We start from the raw sequence: 18,139 nt of genomic DNA on the forward strand, positions 1-18,139 counted from the left end.
GGTTCAGGGTGGAGCGGGGGAGACCCTGAACCGGTTGCCAGCCAATCGCAAGGCACACAGAGACAAACAACCATCCGCACTCACACACACCTAGGGGCAATTTGGAGTGCTCAATCGGCCTGCCAAGCATGTTTTTTTGGGTGTGGGAGGAAACCGGGGAGAACATGCAAACTCCACACAGGAAGGGTCGGAGGTGGAATCGAACCCGCACCCTCCTAACCGTGAGGTGGATGTTCTAACCAGTGCCCCACCAAGCCGCCTCTCCCGTTTCCCTTTTCCCTAAATGAAGAGTTTGTGTTAACCAGTGTGCCACTGGTTACCCTATTCCATAACATGTCATACCCATGTTTATTTGATAAAATAAAATTAGAGTGAACAGATACTCTACTGTACTTGTGGATGATCCTTGCATAACCTTAAAATATGTTGCATTTTAAGGTTGAATTTTATTACATCGTGATCATAAGATCATAGATCATTGCCGCATTTTCTGCACCATAAGGCGCTTTGGGTTATTAGGCCCAGACTCAATTGCGGGGGCTTTTTTACTTCATCCACACATAGGGCGCACGGCATTATAGGGCACATGCATGCCATGGCTTACAGTTAACAAAACAAAAAACGGAGCAAGACAGTGAGTTCGGTTGTACTTTATGCTGCTATTTAACCATGTAGTCTACTGTAGTCACATTTTCTGAATCGATATTCATACGCAAATCCATCCTTGTCCTCATCTTCTGTATCCGAATTGGGCAAGTTCGCCATTAAACATGACAAGTTCCCTCTCGTCATTGTCTCATCAGTGTCACGTTGCTCTTTGGCAATGATCCCGGCTTTCCAGAAAGCTTGAATTGAATGTCGTTTTAGAGGGTCGTAATGCTGTTTGCTTTACACAAACCGATAGTATTTATTCATCAATCGCAGCAGTACCCTACGTATTACGGACAGTCCTCTGATTGGTTTACCAACCCGATCTATGTAAAACGTAATGTCCTCTGATGGCGGCAGTCCCACAACATTTACAGATGTTGGTTGGAATTCCGTCCACACAAAAGGCGCACCTTATAAAAAAGGCGCACCTTCTGATTTCGAGAAAATTTAAGACTTTTAAGTGCACCTTGTGGTGTGCAAAATACAATACATCATGTTTATTTCTGTAATTATTATATGACTATATGGTATTGATATATGATGTTATATATGATCAATGTTTCTTCAGTCAGTAATTATATATCAAATATGCCTCTTTGATGATTGAATACACACATTTTCTTATACTATTTAACCACATTTTTTGTCTGTTCATGATTGTGAGTATAATCAACTAATCCACCGACAGACCGACTGACTAGTATTACAACTTTGGCATCTCATCATTTACCTGCTTGGTGTGCTCTTCTTGATATTGAGATCACTAACAGTTGCCTTTTTGTGTTGTTTAATTAACATCCATTTCATGGCCATCACTAAAATGTAGAACATACTATTGCCATTTTCTTTTCATCAAACATGGTTGAGTCGTAGCCAGTAAGTTATTGTTAAACCCAAAACAAGGAGGTGGGTGAGTCAGTGAGCCAGTCTCATGAATCAGCTCATAAAAACAGTAAGGCAGAGCAAGCCATGCATTTCTCTGTGCAACCATGAGCAACATGGAACACAACTTGGTGAAACAATCCTGTCCCACTTTACTATTAATGGCATTTGGAAGATGTCTGAAGACATGTTGCAAATGTGTAGATGAAACAATGAAGTTTCAGATTTGTACCATTGTAAACTGATGCCTGTCCGTGACCCACCCAAAATGGCTTCGCCACCCAGAATCCCTGCTCCATCATAAGTCCAGATATGATATTGACACGTGTTCTTGTACCACCTTCTTATGAGCTCTGGAGGTTGAGTGTTTTCACCAGTTCAGAGCACTTTCGCCTGTCTTTAGTTTTTACACTTGTTTCAACACACTTAAGTCTGGTAGATCTATTGCCTTCAACAGGCATTAGGAGACTGTTCACCACACTTAGTAAAGTCACATAAATCTAACAACTTTAAACCCATGTGTTTTACCACATGCAAGTGTTTTTAACAAAGGTCCTGTGTGTTTTTTCCTGGCCATTTGAGTAATCGGTCCTGTTTCAGTCTGAAGTCAACAAACTTTGGTCAGAGCTCATTTGATCAACAGATTTAGCTGCATCAAGCCAGAACTGACAAAGGAAAGCAGACTAATTGACCTCCCTCCCTTTGCTTCTCTTTTTTCTCCACTGTAACTCTGCTGCCGCTGCCACCCAGTATATTTCCATGACAACCTGGCAATTGTAAGGATGGTATGGAAACGTCAAACACTTGGTGGGCTTGCATCGCTGCACACAAAAGAGCAGTGACCTACATGTGGAACAGGAATGGAGGCTTTTCCCAGAATGACCAAGCAGAGTCCAGAACAGAAATACAATCAGACCCTCCAACTTATTTCAGCCTCTACTGCACCATTGAAAACCCACCAGTACATTTGATCCCACCCGCTACAATCAAGGGGATTTTGGTATGAAACCACTTAATTATGAAGATATTTTATTTCTACTGCCCTCTAATTTATTATGGCTATATGGTACACACTGATGTGTAACATGCAGTCAACATCAGTTCTTTGAAACCGCCTATTCCACTCCAACAGCATGTCTAAAAACTGATTTTCTTCCATGCTGAGAGATATACAGTATGCCTACAAATCTGAGGTTAGAAAATGGCGGAATGCTGCCTTGTAAAGTAACATTCTTTGCTGGTCAGCAATCAGAGCCCATGTTTGCCTGTCCTAATCTGGCAGCAGCAGATAGTCTTTATAGCTACCTCTGCACCATCAATCAGCTCAGCTACTCAGGGCCCTGTCGACAGCAACAGGGGTCACGTCGTCGCCACAGAAACCGCATTTGAAAGCAGCCATATAAATGATATAGGGTTTTGGCATGACACAAAGAAAAAGTGAGAGAGGAAGATGGGATTGTGCTGATCCTGCGTGAGCTGTCTTTAGAACGAATTAGTCCCCAATTTGAGTTAGACAATACTGACCTGAGTCAACCCTCCACTATGTGGAAAGATACGTCTTAGAATCACTGTTGATTCGGCTCCCTGAATTTTAGATGCTTTAAACGGTTAATTTCGCTTGGAGGGATTTTAATTTTAGATCGTGATTTAATAAAGTTTGGTACCACTGTAAATCAAAGTTACATTTTGCTGTTTAGTCCAATGTGCCCACTTTATTGTCAACACATACAAAAGCAAATGTTAGATACTGTTTCCAATCTGTGCGATGTTAGCCTCAAGAAATGTTGTCATGAATCCAATTTGCATTCTTAATATAATCAATTTATTTGTTTTAGTTTACCAATTTGAATCCACAAAAGGAACTTTGTGCATGCATTACACCATGCAGAGAAACAGACCACACACATGCAGGACTGCAGGCAAGAGCAGGACTGCAGGCAAGAGAGAGGTAATGTCCCTGACCTGAATTTGGGGGTTGGTGGTTTGTGGAGCTGAGGTATGTCAGATCTTAGTGGGAGTTGCTTGAGGGCTCCTTGACAAGCGGGAACCTAACCGTTACTTGTCCGCAGGACTTATATTTGATCCCACACAGTGCTAATAAAAACACCAATTCCACCTACGATTACAAGTATGTAGAATGGTTCTTCTACAAGATACTTGGGCTCCTGATTGTTGAATGAATGTGGAATTATCACCAAAAACAAAATCCCTTCAGACTTCAGTCATCAAACCCCAAAGAAGAATCAACACCACCAACAGTCAAAAACTGTTGTCATTGGCATACATTTGGCATAATTTTTATATGCACACCTTAAATACTCACCTCTGCTATTCTTCCCAAATGCATGTTCCTTGCAAATGTGGCACCAGTTCAAAGATAAATTAACAACATTTTCAATTATATAAAAAGAAGCACGGTTACAACAAAAAAAATCGACCAAAATATTTTTTTCTTTGTAACTTTTGTGCTCTTTATTGAATACGAATAGACTAAGGAGCCCTATTTTCATTTGCTTTAGACAGTGACACAACACGCATGGCCATCAAATCCAATATTGTCCTACAATTGACCCAAAAGGTAACATATACAGATTGAACAAATTTGGTCAGACCCTTGAAGGACCCCCACATTTTGTGACGATTGGATCTTATTAGAAACTTCCGGTCGTCAGCAAATACGTAACTCCTATCCACCAAGACTGGCCTGAACCATTTTAGAACTGCGCCATTTAATCTTACCCAAGTTTCCAACATGTTCAAGTATATTGAACACGGGTGGGGCAATAGAGTCTGCTTTTCTCACTGTATCAAACAGCTGATCCCTTCCTGCATTGGTGTACAATCTTATATCATTCAGTACAAGGGTCACCAACTCAGGTCCTCCGGGGCACATATCCACAGATTAGATGTGTCCCTCCTACAGGAAACCTGAGTGAAATGATAAGGATCGTTATTATTCTTGTAAAGAGCTTGCTGATGAGATCAGCAATCAGCAATCAGGTACGTATGGAGAAGGGATATACAGTATCAGTACGGCAAATTATGGATAGGAGCCCTTGAGGACCGGAATTGGTGACCCCTGATTTAGTATTTTAATAGAGTTGTTTCTGTTCAGTGATTAAGTTGGAAATCCGAATTTGTGTAATAATAATAATAATAAATGCTGAGTTGATTTAAAACACTTTGACAATGTTAGTTAAGCAGAGGTTTGAATTTTTTTATGTGAATTTAATACACAGTGGCGCACCCAGGAGCAGTGCGCATCGTCGTAACCCTCCCAGTCCACGAGGTACTGGAACCCCCCGGCCACGGCGGCAAGATCGGAGCAAGGAACGGACAATGTAGACCGGCTCTCCCTCGACGAGCTGGGGTGGCCAGTGGACTCTCAAATACGGGCTTCACACGAGAGACATGGAACGTGGGATGGACTCTCATGGAACCTGGGAGGCACAAGCGGAAGGCAGATGGGCTGATCACCTTGCGTATAGGGAATGGACCAACGAAGCGTGGAGCCAGCTTGCGACGTCCCGAGCGTAACGGCAAGTCCCGTCTCGAGAGCCACACGCGTTGTCCCACACTGTACATCAGAGCCGGCATCCGCCGCTTGTTTGCCTGGCGAGTGTAGCCTGCAACTGAGCGGAGGAGAGAGACCCGGGCTCTTGCCCAGGCCCGGTGACAGCGGCGAACACAGCCCAGGGGGGACGGGCACGCAGCACTACGCTCCTGGTGGGCGAACAGGGGTGGCTGGTATCCAAAGATGAACTGGAAGGGCGAAAGCCCTATGGCCGCACTGGGGAGGGTATTATGAGCATACTCCACCCAGGGAAGCTTCTTGTCCCACCCGCGCTGATCTCCAGCAGCCATGCATCGGAGGGACTTACCTAGCTCCTGGTTAAGGCACTCCGCTTGCCCGTTGGACTGCGGGTGAAACCCCAAGGAGAGGCTGGCCGTGGCGCAGAGGACCCGACAGAATTCTGTCCAGAAGGCGGAGGGGAATCGTGGGCCTCGGTCCAACATGATGTCCTGCGGGAGACCGTGGTGACAAAAGATCTCCCGCACCGTGTTCCCCACCCCGAGGGTGGAAGGCCCATGACAAAGTCAATCAACAAGTGGGACCAGGGGCGCTGGGGAAAGGGCAACGGTTGGAGTAATCCGGGTGGGGAACGATTCGATGCCTTGCAGCGGTTACAGATGAGACAGGCCCGAACATAATTGCGGACGTCATCTCTCCAGGTTGGCCACCCCAGAACCGCTGGGCTACCACGTACCTCATGCGGGCAGCCCCGGGATGACAGGCCAGATGCGAGTCGTGCACCCACTGCAAGACAGGCGCCCGCAAGTTTTCTGGAACGAACAGGAGACCCTCCGGGCAATTGCTGGGCCCGGGATGACTGTGTGAAGCAACTTCCACCTGGCGCTCAATCTCCCATGACAGGGCCACAACTCGAATGGAGCTCGGAAGTATAGTGGGGACCGGCCCCCGCTCCCCCTCCCCTCCAGGGAACAGGCAAGACAGGGCGTTGCGGGAAGCCGGCCTGTAGGAGAGCGAGAAGTTAAAACAATCAAAAAACAGACCCCACCAAGCATGCCTGGCATTCAGCCTCTGAGCCGATCGCAGGTACTCCAAGTTGCGGTGGTCTTTCCAAACAATTGTACTGTAATGATTGGACAGTACAGCCATGTGCAGAGCGACCAGACTTTATTGTGAAAGGGAAGGGGATCAATGGAGTCTTGGAGCGGTGGACGGACGAGGCTGTACTCGCTGGGCGTGGGTAGCTGGATGGCGATCCAGGGGAAGGGAGCACTCGATTGGGCTTCTCGTGAGCATGGGTGGGCTGCTGACAGGACGCCTCTGGAGCAGGCGACTGCTGCTGCAAAAGCGGGACAGGACTGACAAGACAAGGACCGAACCACCAGGAAACGGGGAGTCAAGCTTTCTAAGATCAATGCGGACAAGTACATGACGAGACAATCTGACAACTTGAGTTGCGCTGGTCGCACTAATATAGCACTCCTGATGAGCCAGCGCCAGGTGCCGGTGATCACGGTGATAGGGGGGCGTGGCTGAGCGGCTGGTGGCGCCCACTCGTGACAGTCCGCCCCACAGTTAGGAGGGTACAGGTTCGATTTCACCTCCAGCCCTCCCTGTGTGGAGTTTGCATGTTCTCCCCATGCCTGGGTGGATTTTCTCCGGACACTCTAGTTTCCTCCCACATCCAAAAAACATGCTTGGCAGGCTGATTGAGCACTCCAAATTGCCCCTAGGTTTGAGTGCGAGTTGCGGATGGTTGTTCGTCTCTGTGTGCCCTGCAATTGGCTGGCAACCAGTTCAGGGTCTCCCCCGCTTACTGCCCGATGACTGCTGGAAAAGGCTCTAGCATGCCCGTGAACCCCATGGGGACAAGCAGTATAGAGAATGGATGGATTTAATACCTTTATCATTTTATGTAATTTCACACCTTTAAAGATGCATCTCGCCACTTGCTGTTGACTGAAAAGGACATCACATTATTTATATTTACTTTTTTACTATGGAGGTAGCTTATATACCTGACTACCTGCAAAGTACATTGTGGTTTGAAAACGGTGTGACTCCCATCAACTCTGAAGCAATAGAGTCTGCTTTTCTCACTTTGACCACTGGATGGTATCCAAGTCTTATGTGAGCTCAGCACCCTTTGCATGGTACTGTGTGCATGCACGTTTGAAATTTCCAAACATCTGCCGCAGTTGTGACTGCATGTCAGCATTGATCAGACAGCAAACAGGTTTACCCGCCCTGATTCACCTGAAGTCACCTGCGGTGGAGGAATCTACAGGCCAGGGCAATGGTGAACAGATGTGCAATTCATGTATATACTTATCTCACTCATTACTGCTGCCTTCCACAATAACCATCATTATACAAAGTGGTCTACTTGATTCCTCATCAACACAAGTCAAAATATCTCGTACGTATATGGAATTTTTTAAAACAGTTCTAAAAGTATTTTATATATCCTGTTGTCACAATTTATACTTCTCATACTATATTGTGAATTTTTGACAATCATTAAAATGTATTTTGTATATCCAGTTGAACATCTTAAATGCAGAAAGTGCAGAGTGAAGTGTCCCTGTTGATGAGGCAGACATGTGCATGTATTTCCTGTGTCTCGTTTGGCTCCTGAGGAGATTCACTGCTTACTAAGGCGTGAAAAGCCTCAAATTAAAGTGTTTGTGCTGACAAAGGACAAATGGGATTTTTCGTTGCGCAAACTATGCAGGATTGTGTTGGCTTTGCACAAAGTGTCAGGGAAAAATGTCTTCTGGTCGACACCTCAACTGAAACGTGCTTGAAATTAATGCTTGTGTTTCGCTACTAATGTTTGTGTACTGCATGCAAGAAAACTTGAAAGAATAACAGGAAGAAGGTAGAGAATTGGTATGACACATTAGGAAAGATAGTGTTCGTATCTCCTGTGTATAGATGTGTCTCATGTACCCTTGAATTGGGGGTAAATTGAATATTCATGAGTGAGTGTGAATAAGTGCTCTGTCAGCGGATTGTGTCACTGATAGATGAGTGGTGGACCAACACAATCCTCTACAGAGAGCCATAGTAGTGAGTGAGGGGCAACAGGCATAGTCAAGTAGCCCTGAAAAAAAAAAGGGAGAATATAGGGGTTATCTCCAAGACTTCTACTCTAGCATTGTTGAGTCTGACATCCAGGCGCTAATGCTTAATTTACACTTGTCATCAGGACGGGAGATTACTGGGGTTAGGGAAAGGAGTTCACATTTACTGTCTAATCCGAGGTGCTTGAAATTTTCTCCTTTTGATAATAAGATAGCTAAAAGACAGAAACGCTACTCTTGATGTCTTCACAGTATGATATTTTGATATGATGATAATTATATTCCTGGTGTTACTCCTTATTTTCTGTGATGCTCAACTAGGGGTATAAAGGTTTATGGTTTACCAATAAACCAGAATAAGCAATTGAGAGGGTGACAGTGTTGCCAACTTTAGCAAGTCGAAAGATAAAGCAAGTAGTGACAAATTTTGCGACTTTTCCCAGTGTTACAACAGATTTTTGAAGGCTTGAACCAGCTGGCACTTCCAGATCAGAGCAGAAAATGGTCATCTTGCTTGCTGGCTGAGTTAATACACAACACACACACACACACACACACACACACATACTCACAATTCTGTCAGAATGTAGTTTCCAAGTGCCCACTTCACAGCAGTGATCTGTAACTGTCCTGGCTAACTTTAGCTACATCTTCTCATTATCTTTCCTTGGAGGTCTACTTACTTTTAAACAGACTTTCCACGCTTCAATCTTTTGTGTAGACTCAATTTGAAATTCTGAATATACAATGTTAAAGAATGTTAACCCTTAACCATTTCAGTTTTTTGTTCTTGGGCCTGTCTGAAATCTATTCTATTCAATTCTATTCTATTCTATTCTATTCTATTCAACAAATCTCCAGGAACTCCGTTATTTTTTTTAAAAGTGTATCATATGATAATGCAAGTAGCCACAGGGTGGCGCAAATTCCTTGCTATCAAATACCAGTTAAAAAACTGAGTTCCAGGAGCTTTGAATAATGTCCAAGATTTTATAATAGCAATCATATCTGCAGGCTAGTACTAAATACTGGAATGCAAAGGGTTTTAAAAAAATGCAGTTTTTAACACTGGAATGAGCGAAGCCACTTCCATTCGCTGGGAAGGTTATCAGCTGTGTTCATGCCCTCAATGGCGCAAACACCTTTTTCTAACTGCACTTCTACCACAACAAACTCCATTCATACTCAATTACGCCATGCTTTGCGCAAGACTTGAGGCCCTCTGCTTATTCCTGCAGTGGAAGGAAATTGGGGCATGTGAGAGCAGGCATCCCTGACTTGAGTAACAAACGCAGATAAGTCTAGAATTTAGACCCGAAAGTCAATGCTTTTAAATACAACCTGCGGTGTTCCACAAGGATCAATATAGGGCCCAAAACTATTCATATTATATATTAATGATATAATTAACACCTCAAATATATTGAAATTTGTTATTTTTGCTGATGATACAAATATCTTTTGTGAAGGAGAGAACCTACAACAACTAATGAAAACTGTCTCTGATGAGCTTGACAAGCAAAAACTGTGGTTCGACTCAAATAAATTATCTCTTAACATAAAGTAAACCAATTTTATGATTTATGGGAAAAGACAAATCCCAGAAGACATAACTATTGAAGTATTGTGTGATAACACCAGATTAGATAGAGTTTATGAAAACTCCTTTCTGGGAGTAATAATTTACCACAGTCTCAGCTGGAAACCGCAAGTCAAACGCATCTGTTCAAAATTGGCAAAGACCGTGGGTATACTTTGTAAAGTCAGATGCTTATTGAACCAGAAAACAATGTACACTTTATACTGCTCGCTGTTTCTTCCTTACATGTCCTACGGTGTTGAGGTATGGGGCAATACCTACAAAACTACCCTAAAGACGGTATGCACAATGCAGAAAAAGGCAATTAGAATTATCAACAATGTTGGTTATTGTGAACATACAAATAATTTATTTATTAAATTACAAAGATTAAAATTTATGGATTTGGTAGATTTCAAGACTGCACAAATTATTTACAAAGCTAAAAAAGAATTACTCCCTAATAATATACAAAAATGGTTCATAGAAAGAGAAAGTGTTTACAGTCTGAGAATGAGAGGGAATCTTTTACAATCTAAGGTGGGCACCACCCTCAAAAGCATGTGCATATCTGTCAATGGGGTAAGCTATGGAACAAGTTACCTGTAACGATCGAAGAAAGTAAACACATTGCCCAATTCAAAAAACACTTTAAAAATTTTACACTAGAAAATTATCGTAATTGAAATATTTTGCTTGTCTGTTTTCAGCTATATAGTCTAAATCTTATTTATTTATTTATTTTTCCAGAATAATATTGTATAAACTGCTTTCATTTCCAAAATTATCTTCCTCCGATAAGTTACTGTATTTTGAAAAAATAATTAGCAACCGTGTTAAGAATTATGATGTATAAAAGGGGTAGAAAAAAACAAGCAATAGCTTCTCCCTTCTCCTTTTTTTGAACATGTTGATTTGTTTGCCTTATTGGCATGGCATGAAATTATGTGAAAATGTGAAAAAGTGATTTTGTGTTTGGTCGATCTTATGTTCAGAAATAAACTTCAACTTCAATGATTAAAATGATAAGGAAAATGCTTATTCATGGTTTGAATGTGTGCAATGATGGAAATGCAGTAAGGTGCAAGTGCAACAGAAACAAAAATGAAAGCTGCTTGAATTGGACATAATATTTGTAGCTTCCTGCCTGAAAGAAGGGGATGGTAGAGGCAGTGTTCAGTCTGAGATAGGTCCTTGATAATGCAGGGAGTCACCTTTCCGCATATGGTGTTGAAGATGTATGTGGTTTTTCGAAGGCTGTACCCCACAATTCTTTCTGTAGTATTTATTGTCAAGTCAAGTTTATTTGTATAGCCCTAAATCACAAGCAGTCTCAAAGGGCTTCACATAGACAAACAATTGACAATTATTCTCAAAGCATCCCCTGATCTTGAGCTCCCAAAAGGGCAAGGAAAAACTAAAAAAAACCCTACCAGGGGAAAAATGAGAAACCTTGAGAAGGGACCACAGATGGAAGGATCCCCCTTTCAGTATCACCAGGCTGCAATGGATGCAAAGAGGGCACATAAAATACATACCGCAATTTTCGGACTACAAGTCGCTCTGGAGTATAAGTCGCACGAGCCATAAAATGCACAATATAGTGAAAAAAAACCATATATAAGTCGCATCGGAGTATAAGTCGCACTTTTGGGCCAAATTTGTTTGTCAAAATCCAACACCAAAAACAGACATGAACCAGCAACAACAGGCTAAACGATACGGTATGCTAACGTGACATATACAAAAACGAGGAGCTGAAACGGGCCTGATGTAACATTCAGAGTTATTCAAGTAAGTATTACATAAATAACAAGTTTATCAAACCATCCGTGTCACTCCAATTCATTAAATCCATCGATCGTGCTTTATGTAAACAATGCCGCGTATGCGCCGCATATGCTCACGTCGGACCCGATGACGTAGTGGAAGTGTGAAAGTCGGTGTGTGAGCTGTGGTCAGTCCATAGTGTTGGAATACAGTCTTTGGTGTTTAAAGTCCAGAAGAATTTCCAGCGAGATCCGCAATGGATGTAGGGTGGTCGGCGTAGAAGGGCCAAAGTGCGTTGACCAGCTCGCCGAAAGGAGGAAGTGTGGGAACGAGCCAGCGAAGCTCGGCCGGCGTGTAATGGAGAACCATGACAAACGCTGAGAAGTGGCAGATCCCAGAGATGAGTGGAGGCATTTGCCGCAGCCGAAAGCCAGATGGTGTAGAAGGGTGAGCAGCAACAGCGGCACCCCCGATGGCGGCGCGCCGGGTCCAGCCCCGGGAGTACGCAGCCGCGGAAGTATAAATATACTTTATATATAAAATATATTTCAAATAACTACCATATTAAAACAATGTTATCAAACCATCTGTGTCACTCCAAATCATTAAATCCATCGATCAAATTCCTCGTTCTTTATGTCAACAACGCCGCGCGTGCGCTGCAGAGATCTAGTATATAACTATATTGTAGCGTTAACAAAGTACCAGGAAAGACGTGGGTTTGGTAAACGGCTCTTCATTTAACAAAACAAGAGTTCAACGAGCCAACAACTACTGAACTTCCACCCACGGAGGTGGAAGAGAGCTCCATAAATAGGACCGGGCGTGCGTAAAAGCCATGTCCGATTTTGATTGTCCTGTGAAAAGCCTTCCATTCTGCAGCCGAGGAGCTGCTGTGCTACACTGTAATGCTGGTCCTGTGGATGCACGCTACCACATCTGTTGAAGCCCTCCAGGCAAGACACAGCTTCCTAGTTCAGCAAAGTTACCTGTCGATGGAGACCTCTTCCACTGCTTCTTGCTCTCGGCTGGTGTGGTACTATTTACCTCCCCTCTCAGAACTGCGTCATAATTGTATGTGATGCAACCCTCTATGACTGTATGCTGAAGAAGGTTTTAAAGGGAAATGTGCTTTCAGAAGTTTGCAAACGTATTTTTAAAGGTTGTGTTAAACTTATAATCATATCAATATAATATCTAGTATTGGAGTGCTCGTGTGGATTGGCGGGTGGCGAAGAATGTGCAGGCAAACTGTATGAATTATTTTTCTTCGAAGTGTTGTGGAACAGGCCCAGACAGGGAGTACCGGACGAGAACACCTCAAGGTCGGTGAGAAACGAGAACAACATCGCGTTCAGGTGGTCGGGCTTCGCGGGGAAAACCCAACCGCCTGACCACAGCAATAACACCTAGACGGGGTGGAAGATGGCCATCGACCAATCATCACACAATATTTTGCATGTTTTAATATTCATATTGTGTTTCTTCAAAACTGGGCAACCCGGAAGAATGTGTCGTCTTTTGGTGGTCACAAAAACGCACGGGTTTTAGTGTGAGGGACCCGGGACCCAGGCCTGTATTAGTTCGCTTTGTCAGGAATAAACAATTGGTAAATTTGGTCTGATTGATCTACTGGTCTTCTCTTTGACAGAACGAACTCGCAAAATTGTTAGGTACGCCAGTGTGTGGATTGGGACATAGCAACTCGTGTTAAGTGTTGATCGCAATTTGGAGTCAGATCAATAGCTAAAATCCGTATCCTAACAATTTCTTGGTGACCCCGACGTGATGTCAAGAGAAGGATAATTGACAACTCGTGGTCTGTATTCAGGACACCGGACAGTGTCAGGGACACTGTCTCCCGGTCGGCGAACTGTTTGGAATAAGCGCACAACGTTGAGCTGGTACGACGTTTCCTCAACCCTGAGCTCATCACTGATAAGGTAAGCAGAATGCCTGTTACTATGTTGAAATTCTGCAAATTGAAAGAGGAAATTTAAGAGGAGACTGTTGTTCAGATCAAATAAGGTGTGCAAGAAGTCAAGATACATACGGTGCATAAGTTTGGAACTTATGTGTGTAACGTGTACGGTAAAGTCAGGGACTTACGCGTACTAAGGATAGGTCAGGGACCTAGTGCTTCGTCGTGGTGGACAAGAGTGCGGTGACGATCGTATTCAAATAGTTTTTTTTTTTTTAGAGATCCCCGAGGGTAAGTGAGAAAAATATCCGGTGTTAACAGTTCCTCCTGTGAGAGATCAGACCGCTAAAACATGCAAAATGAATCAAATTGAGAGAAGTGTGTGTGCTGAGAGGAATGAATGGAGTGAGATTGAAAGAATGTATGCTGATGTGGAAGCGCAACTTGTGAGTGGCATTAACCGAAAGAAAGTGACAAAGGAGCGTGTGAGACACCCAAAAGTCTTCGCGAAATTGGAAGCCGACAAATTGTTCAACAACTTGGGACATGGAACGCCTGGCACGGCAGTTGCAGCAAATAGAGAGTGTGGTGCTGAAAGGTAAGCTCGCCTTAGAGGACGAGCAGAAAGGTGCCGGCTGGCGTAAGCGCAAGGTGCTCGAGAAGCACATTAGGGAGAAGGAGGAAGAGCGACACTCTTTGCACAATTTGGCAACAGCTGCAACAGCTTTGTTCGCCACTCAGAAGAAACTGCCCGTAGAAAGTGTTGTTAATGTGAGAGAAGCAGAGGAGGTAGAGAAAGCGGTGAAAATAGATGAGAAAAGAAATCAATACAAGGGCATTTATCCATCTTTGCATGATGTGACACACCCGAGTGCCCCCACACTCGGAGTGACCGATGTTGGACCGCCGGAGTAATGGCTCCAGTGGTGACGTTGGGTGGCCGGATGGTAGTGGATGTCGAAGGCGAAAGGGTGGATCAGAGTATTGTACAGCTAATTTGAACAAGCAGTAAATAGAGAGAGGCGACGGGTCCGGGAGGAGGAAACATCCTGCGTGGACACCTCCACCCCTGGTCCGAGCCCTCAAACGTCCAACGTGACGAAAGGAGAAAGCTGGCATAGACTTAGTGCCGAGAACGAGGAGCTAAAGAAGAAAGTTGATCAAGCTGATGAGCAGGGTAGACAGGAAGCGCAGATGTTAAAATGGGTAACGGAGAAAGTGAGACAAGACGCAAAGAGCGAGTGGAGACAGAAAGAGCATTCACAGCGGGACGGCAGCAAAGGTGAGGAAGAAGATGATGTTGTGATGCAACAGAGGAAAATGTTATAGTACGCGAATCAAGACAGTAGAAAAAAGTGCAGTCAGGGAGAGAGAGAGACACGGAGAGAATATAATTTGCGGAGTGGTCAGGGACAGATGACACAGGGCGAGGTGCAGAAAAATGAATTGATGTGTCCGCTGGTGACCACATTGGGAGGTCAGCACTACGAGCCCATGGTGCTCCGTGATGTGACTGCGATGATGGAAGCCCCCACTTCACAGAGGAGACAAGGTGTGGGTGAACAAATTTTTGGCTCTGATGAGTGGGCAGAGCTGTACACTTGGTGACATGCGCTAGATGTTGGCAGGAGCATGCTCCCTAGTGCAATTGCAGGTGATTGAGGAAGCAGCAGGCACAGCGAGACTGGGGAGGGAGGTGCCCTTGCCACAAGTAGCAGCGCCCCTGTTTGAAAACATTAAATTGACTTTCCCACAACCCACCGATCTGGCCCCCAATATGTTTCCTTATGATGTGAAAATGTCACCTGCACAACATTATGTAACGTGTGGAGAGTTGGATTGAAACCACAGGTCGCCATCCGGCTCTGACGCACGAGGCAGAGGTGCTCTCCCGGGCGGCGCTGGTGGATGGACTTCCGCCAGATGTGAGGAAGCAGCTAGTGTCAGACCCTGACATTCTGGTTTGTGCCGAAGAACGATTTAAAAGTCATCTTTTGCATCACTGCAGAAAGTTCACTGAGTCACAAGCTAAAGTTGAAAACGAGACAGACGCATTATCCAAACAGTTGTTGAAATTACAGTTGGCAAAAATGCATGGTGAAGCTAAACAGTCTAAATGACAGAAAAAGGAAATGTAAATGTCACAGGCTCCTCAGGTGGTGGGGTGCGAAAGGGGCCAGTTCCGGGGCGGATACAGAGGCCGGGGAGGGAGTGCACCTGCTTAGGGCAACATACAAACCCCATTCGCCCAACGCATGCTTCATCTGCGGCGAAACCGATCACTGGGCAAAAGAATGACCACAGTATCGACCGTGCGGAGCCGCCCGCCCAGCCAAGGCCCGCCACATCAACCCGGGGCGCCAACGCAACAGGCAGGAACAGCTCCGTCTGGTGGACGGCCCCTGGCAACAGCCACAAACACACGGAGGTCAGTACTACCAACATGATGATCTCTGGTGTGGACAATTTGAATAGGGCTGCCCGGGGAGCCAGAGAAGCAGTGGCCCGGCGGAGCCAATGCTTCATGTGACAGTGGAGGGAAAACCTGTGCAGATGCTGGTGGACACAGGAGCAACTTATTCATCCATAAACACTGCCCTTCCTGTATCCTCACTGTCAAAGAAAAAAACAACTTTAGTCGGCTTCTCGGGACAACCACGAACTCTGCCTTTTACCAAACCACTTGAAACTGTGATCACCCGGACGGGGTGTAGACTGTGGCACAAATACATCCATTCCACAGACACTCCGATCAATTTGATGGGGAGGGACTTGCTGTCAGCCATTGAAGCCAGAATTCTGTGTGGATCAGAGGGAGTGATTATTCAATTTCCAAATGGCGTCAGCATCCAGTGCTCACAGCAGCTACAACATGTTCAGTGGCTGATGGCGCCCCTACCGGCAGAAGCAGAAACTGCAACCATCTACTGAGCCAGGCTGGAGCCAGAGAACCCTACTGGTGGTGGTGTGTTCTCGACCTACCTGCTGTGGAAGCCCTGGATCTGCTCACTGGCGACATACCACCCACCTGTTGATCCTTTGCATTGCACTCTATATTATGACCGAAAAAGTGATGATGTATATCGGGATTTGTTTGAAGAAATTGAAGGGCACATATGGGATTTAACTTCATCATGCATTTTGATTAGTAAAGAGGGAGTTGCAGCGGCAACTGAACTGACATATGAACAAATGCAGTGGTTCAAAATGACAGAGAAAGGGGTGCCACACATTTTGCTGGCTCTTGCCCCAGGACACGAGGCCAGACAATTGGGCTCAATGGTCAAGCAGTTGTTGCAACAGACCGATTGGCGGAAAACTCACATTCCTAATTTGTAGTCGTCTGAGTCTCAGAATGCATACCAAATTTAACAACCCATGGCAGACACAGGTAAAGGAAGTATTGGATTTAGCCCCACCAGACAGAGAAGGGACATGTATTCACCAATGTAAAGAGGATGGACAGTTTGTAGTTGCTTCATGTCATGGAGAAAAGAAGTTAATATATGGAGAAATGTGGTTGTTTTATTCTCAATGCTTAGGGAATGAGTTTGGTTTGTCCTCGGTTGAGAGGGCATTGGAGAGTCACGGCATATAATTATTCACTCAGATGACGCAGATGGCGGTGAAGGTAAGTCAAGTTGAACGATAAATTGAAAAACCCAACCCCAATCATGGAACCGTTGTGGTACTGTAATGGAACAGGGTGCCACACAACAAACAACAACGTGTCTGAGTACCATTCAAACATCCGGTCCAAAAGACAAGTGGTGACTGGGGTCACTCAGACACACCGGGGACTCTGCGAACCGGTTCAATCATTTAAATGGGGGATCCAGGTTTGCATCCCTAAAAATGTGACAGTACAAATTACCATACCATTTGATAGTTTGGTAAGCGGGCAGATTAGAGGACAGGATTATTGGGATTATGATTGGTATTTGACCAACGAGTTCGTAAACAGGGGTTGGAAAAATTTGGTATGGGACACCAAAGATTAGTGTAAGTCATGGGGGACTAGTGTTCAAGCGAAACAACATCAGCAAATGATAAAAGGGGAAAAAACGCAGACAGGCATCACCTTATGGGTTAATACTTTGCACGATTTACATTTAGGAAGCCGCACAATAGGATGCTGGGGTTTCCAGTTAAACATATATATGTATGGATACCCGTATTGGCAGGTGTTCCTATGTCAAGGTGAGGATGCCAAAAAAGAATTATCCGTGAGTCCCTCGACAAACCCTCGAATCCTCGCGAAAGCATTCAGGAGCATAGATGATTGGTTTAGGATCACTACGGGAGTCACTGCTATCAATAATAATTGGCTTTTGATGGCAGAACAAGCTGCTAATGCTACTGGTGAAGATTGTGTGGTCTGTCTCAAAGCAAGAGTAGTGTTAAAAGTCGTTCCAGCTGTAGTAGAATCATCTTGTATTTTACAGGTGTTGACCCAGTCCAGTACCAGTGGTAACTGTTTGATTTATGATGATATTTTCCCAGTCGTAGGCTTGGAAAAAAGAAAGCCCATTTTTGACAACCATGTGACTCAACAAAATATGACATGTTTAAAGTTAAAGGGAACCGGCATAAGTATTGGGACAATAGATCCCACATGGTGCAAATTCAATTTGTCACTGACCGTAACCTCTCCTCTCTCTCGTGCAGACATCTGGTTGTGGTGTGGTGATGACAAATTATATGATCGCTTGCCGAAG

The sequence above is a fragment of the Syngnathus leptorhynchus genome, chromosome 4 (genome assembly GCF_054491065.1).
Source record: "Syngnathus leptorhynchus isolate UIUO chromosome 4, UIUO_Slep, whole genome shotgun sequence".
NCBI classification, from domain to species: domain Eukaryota; kingdom Metazoa; phylum Chordata; class Actinopteri; order Syngnathiformes; family Syngnathidae; genus Syngnathus; species Syngnathus leptorhynchus.